Consider the following 5,888-nt stretch of genomic DNA (forward strand, 5'->3'; position numbering starts at 1 on the left):
GCTTAAGGTGCTCGTTTGCTAAACGATGAGTCTAGAAATAGATACAGGAGTTCGAATCTTCCTACCATCCCCCAAATATGGAGTTGTACTCAAAATGGACAAAGAGGCTAGCCTTGAAAACTAGTAGGTCAGAAATGGCGTAAGGGTTCGAGCCCCTTCATCTCCCCCGCATTATTAACAAGAATAAAACATATTATTAAAAATGTTCTAGTGGTGGAATGGTATACACACATGTCTTAGAAACATGCGAGCAGAAATGCTCTTGCAAGTTCGACTCTTGCCTAGAATACCTTAGTATTAAAAAATATTAAATTAAATATGCTGGCTTAGTTCAATGGTAGAACAACTGACTTGTAATCAGTAGATAAGAGCTCGTTTACTCTTAGTCAGCTCCACTTAACTATTAAATAGTTAAAAATAAAGGAATAAAGGAATAAAGGAATAAAGGAATAAAGGAGTATTATGTGATAGGATATATTTATAAAATAGAAAATAAGATTAATGGAAAATGTTACGTTGGCAAAACAACTTATAATGTTGAAAGAAGATGGAAAGAACACAAATCTGAAAGTAATAAACAAATAGAAAGAACAAAAAATCGTCCAATATATAGAGCATTAAGAAAATATGGGTTTGAAAGCTTTGAAGTAATAGAATTAGAAAAAGTTAAATTTGAGACAAATGAAGAAATTAATGAAAGAGAAATGTATTGGATAAATCATTATGATTCTTATAAAAGCGGATATAATTGTACCTTAGGTGGTGATGGTTCAATTTATCAATTAAATAGAGTTGAAGAAGTAAAAGAGTTGTTGTTAAAAAACTTAAATAAAAAAGACATATCTTTAAAATTAAATATGTGTGAATCTACTTTACGTAAAATAATAAATAATAATAACTTAAGTTATGATATAAATAATGCAAAAGTAACTTCAATAAAAACAAAAATATTAGAACTAGATTTAATCTTTTCATCACAAACAGAAGCTGCATTATATTTATTAGAACATAATTATAATAATATAATTAAAGATTATCATACTCAAAAAAATCTAACCGCTGGTATTTCAAAAGCAATGATAAGAAATACAACATATTTAGGTTTAACCTTTATAAAAGTATAAAAAGTATAAAAATGTTATAATATAAAAAATTGTAACAAAAACATGAACCATTAGCTCAATTGATAGAGCATCTGGCTTTTAACCAGAGGGTTATAGGTTTAAGTCCTATATGGTTCACCAAATATTGGAGATTAGTCAAGTTAGTAAGACAACATGCTTTGAACATGTGAGCACTGGAGCGTAGCCAGTATCTCCAACCCTATATGAAGATGTTGAGCAATTGGTCGCTCCGCAGACTGTAAATCTGTCGCCTTATGGCATTGCTAGTTCGAGCCTAGTCATCTTCACCTCAAAAGAAGACTTTTCTTATTAAAGAAAGGTCTTTTTATTAAAAAAAATATATAGTAATATATAATCAAACAAAGGGAGGACATTAAAAATATGAAAGCCTTAAAACAAATAGTAATAGAAGACATCAATTTCAACATATCTTATCTTAACAAAGAACTATCATATGACCATTTATCACTTCCTATTTCAGGAGTATTATTTGATGATGGAATGTTTATAGAGTGCAATTTTTATGAACTGTGAAACAGTTCTGTATAGGATTCTATAAGAATCATGGAACTCATACTATTGCTTTACATATTGGAACAATATTATATTCATTAAATAATACTAATCATTATAACATCCCTTATTTTGAAAAGATGAAAAAAGAAGATTTTATTAATTATTTAAATTTCAATTGAACTACTCATGACTAAAGTCACGAGATTCTGAAAAACATTATTAGGGCTATAACCTATAAGTTTCTTTATTAATATATATATATATGCTATTAATAAAACAATACAACCTACATAATTATAGATTCCACTCTAACAATATCTCGTTTATCAAGGTTAGTTCCTAACCTATATTTTTTTTGTAAAAGTTAATTAATTATGAAATTTAAATAATTGTAATTAATTTTGAAGGCATAATACCTTTTTCTTTTACCATTGGGTGTTGTTTATTTCCAAGTCCAAAATCATAAATGTTTTGACTCGCATTTTTATCTCTAGAATGTACTACTCCACAATATGGACAAATCCATTCTTTTTCTTTGTCTAAATCATGATATATTTCATCACAATCATTGCAATATTTGGAAGTATATCTAGGGTCAACTAATATTAATGTTTTTCCTAAGTTTTCAGAGCAATTAATAAATAATTGTTTTATTAATCCAAATGGAATTAATTCTAATTTTTTATTAATGTTTTTATTTTTATTAGTTGATTTACCTTCTTGTCTCATATTAAATGAATTAAGGTTCTCAATTATTATAATTTCATTATCTTTACAAATATCTAAAATTAATTTACTATAATAATCTTTTTTATAATCAACTAAATGTTGAAACAATTGTTTTCTTTTATGTAATAATATTCTATGTTTTTTAGATTTATTATTGTCACATTTATCAATTTTGTTGTCTATATCTTTTATTTTTTTACTAACTAAATTGTTTTTATCAACAATGTCCTTAGATAATGTTGTAATTTCTCCAAGTTGATTGTAAAAAACTTCATTGTTTGCCATATTCATATCAATAGCAACAATCTTATTTGGAGTTTTTTTAATTGTATCTTTAATAAAAGTTCTTAAACCAATATCTTTTCTATTTTTGTTTACTGCTTTATCATAAATAATAATTAATTGATATTTTTCACCTTTAACTATTTCTTTTATTGTAACCATTTTTATATCTAGATTTTGTAAATTATTACATTTCTGTTTAACTTTTATTCTTTTGAATAGTGGCATATCAATACTTTTATCATTTATTCTTATACATTTCCCATCTTTATTAGAATTGTTATAAATAGGAATTGAAGTAATTTCATTTTTATAATTTGGTTTACCAAATGTTTTTTGATTACCAATATGATTTTTAAGAATCTTTTGTTTGTCTTTTTTACTCATATTGTCTATTTTATATTGTAAACTAACATAATTTTTATAATTAGCAATAATATCTGTTATAATAAGGTTTATAGATAGCCTAGAAACATTTTTAGAAGATAAAATTTCTTTGTAATGTTCATTTTGTCTTAATGGAGTAATAAATTCTTTTCCAATGGTCATCATAGAAGGTAGTTTGTGTTTATTTTTTAAATATGTATAATCTTCTAATTCTTTTAATACAACATTATATGTATGAGTTAAAGCAATAGAGCTATTATTAAACATAGTTAAAAAGAAAGATTTTTCATCTTTATTCATATTTTTTAAATCAACTGTTTTTGTAATTGCTCTATTCATATAATTTCCTCCTTAATAACCTTTCTATTACAATAACTTTTATATATGCTATAATAGATATAAGGTTAGGAACTAACCTTGATAAACGAGATATTGTTAGAGTGGAATCTATAATTATGTAAGTTGTATTGTTTTGTTAATAGTATATATATATATTAATAAAGAAACTTATAGGTTATAGCCCTAATAATGTTTTTCGGAATCTCGTGACTTTAGTCATGAGTAGTTCAAATAACAATTAATAGTATTACAATTGTAATTATTAATTTGTTTATTATATTTGTATTGGTAACAATGTTACTTTTTGTTAATACTGATATTTTAGTATTGTTATTTATATTGTTTTTGTTAATTATTTTTATTAAATATTTAAAAACAATATTATTATTTTTAAAGAAAATGTTGCCATCTTTTAAAATAAATATTAAGAGAAACAAAACAAATATTAATGAAAAATAAAAAGAGTTAATTAACTCTTTTTTATTCATAAAAATCAACATACAAACCATAGCCTAAAGATAAATATTCATTATTATCTTTAAATAAACTATCTGGTTTTTTATTTATTAAAAATACTTTTTCATTAATGTTCATTAGACTTAATCTAAAATTAATGAAATCAATAATTAATTTAGCAAATCCATCATAATAAACAGTATGTTTATCATTATGATTAAATTATAAATTTTTTAATATTAATATTTCATCTTTTTTATTAACAATTTTATTCTCATATAAACATTTATAATCAGAATAAATATCTATATCTATATTCATATCTAATAATTCTCTAATAATAATATTGTTTTTATTTAAACTCAACAAAGCTAACTTGCATTCTAAATATTTAATATCTTTTTTGTTGTTTAAATTATAAACATTCTGATTAAAGACAAAATTGTTATTATTTAAATATAAATCTTTTAAGTTAATTAATAAAACAATTTCTTTAGGTAACTCTTCTAAGCTATTATTAAAAAGACCTAATTGTTCTAAATTAATTAACTTTCCAATTTCTTTAGGAATTTTTTTTAATTTATTGTGATTAAGGTTTAAACTTGTCAAATTAGTTAATTGATAAATTTCTATAGGTAATTCCTCTATTTCATTATTATTTAAAAATAGTGTTTTTAAATTTTTTAACAAGAAAACTTCTTTAGGAATTTTTTTTAATTTATTATAATTAAGATTTAATTTTGTCAAATTAGTTAATTGATAAATTTCTATAGGTAACTCCTCTATTTCATTCTCATTTAAACGTAGTGTTTTTAAGTTTTTTAACAAACCTATTTCTTTAGGAATATTTTTTAAATCTAATTCATTTAAATTTAAAGTTATTATCTTTAATAAATCATCATTATCTATTAAAAATTCAATGTCATAATTTCCATTTAAAACAAAAGCAATTTGTTTAGAAACTATTTTATCTTTAAAAATTTCTATTATTCTTCTCTTTTCTTCCATAATTTACCTTCTTTCTTTGTTTAATATTTTTAATATTTCATCTTTTTTATCAATAATTTTATTTTCATATAAACATTTATAATCAGAATAAATATTTATATCTATATTCATATCTAATAATTCTCTAATAATAATATTGTTTTTATTTAAACTCAACAAAGCTAACTTGCATTCTAAATATTTAATATCTTTTTTGTTGTTTAAATTATAGATGTTTTTATTAAAGACAAAATTGTTATTATTTAAATATAAAACCTTTAAATTGGATAAACAATTAATTCCTTTAGGAAGATATTCTAGTTTATTATTGTTTAAGTATAAATGTTTTAAATTAGACAATAAATTAATTTCTACAGGTAATTCTTTTAATCCATTATACTTTAAATTTAAAAATTCTAATTCCATTAAATTGCCTATTTCTTTAGGTAATTCTTTCAGACTATTACATTTTAAACTTAAATCATTTAATTTAACTAAAAGACCAATTTCTTTAGGTAATAATTCTAAATTATTATGACTCAAATCTAAAGCTCTTAAATTTTTTAACAAACCTATTTCTTTAGGTAAGTTTATTAAAAGTGAATAACTTAAATCTAAAAGTGTTATCTTTAACAAATCATCATTTTCTATTAAAAATTCAATATTATTATTATCATTTAATCTATAGGCAATTTGTCTTGCAATATCTTTATTTTTAAAAATGTCAATAATTTTTCTTTTATTTTTCATAATACACCTTCTTTCTCTTTTAATCTAATATATACTTTTATTTTATCATTTAACTTAAATAAAAAAGCTTTAATTAGTTTTTTCTTTTAGTATTAATAATGTGTCCTCTTTATTAATAATTTTGTTCTCATATAAACATTTATAATTTGTATAAATATCTATATTTTCATCTAATAATAATTCAATAATAAAATTATCTTTGTTTAAACTTAATAAACTCAATTTAAATTCTAAATGTTTAATGTCTTCATTGTTATTTAAATCATAGATATTTTTATTAAAGATAAAATTATTATTTTCTAAGTATAAATGTTTTAA

At 21.7% G+C, this 5,888-nt stretch overlaps 1 non-coding gene across 1 annotated transcript; it reads left to right on the forward strand.

Moving 5' to 3' along the window:
• Positions 1-1,168: 1,168 nt before the first annotated feature.
• TRNAK-UUU (transfer RNA lysine (anticodon UUU)) lies at positions 1,169-1,241 on the forward strand. Its single transcript has one exon. It is a non-coding gene; the product is annotated as a tRNA-Lys (tRNA).
• The last annotated feature ends 4,647 nt before the right edge of the window (positions 1,242-5,888 follow it).

The sequence above is a fragment of the Hesperophylax consimilis genome, unplaced genomic scaffold (genome assembly GCF_061612785.1).
Source record: "Hesperophylax consimilis isolate HC1 unplaced genomic scaffold, BYU_Hcon_1.0 scaffold_206, whole genome shotgun sequence".
Lineage (NCBI taxonomy): Eukaryota > Metazoa > Arthropoda > Insecta > Trichoptera > Limnephilidae > Hesperophylax > Hesperophylax consimilis.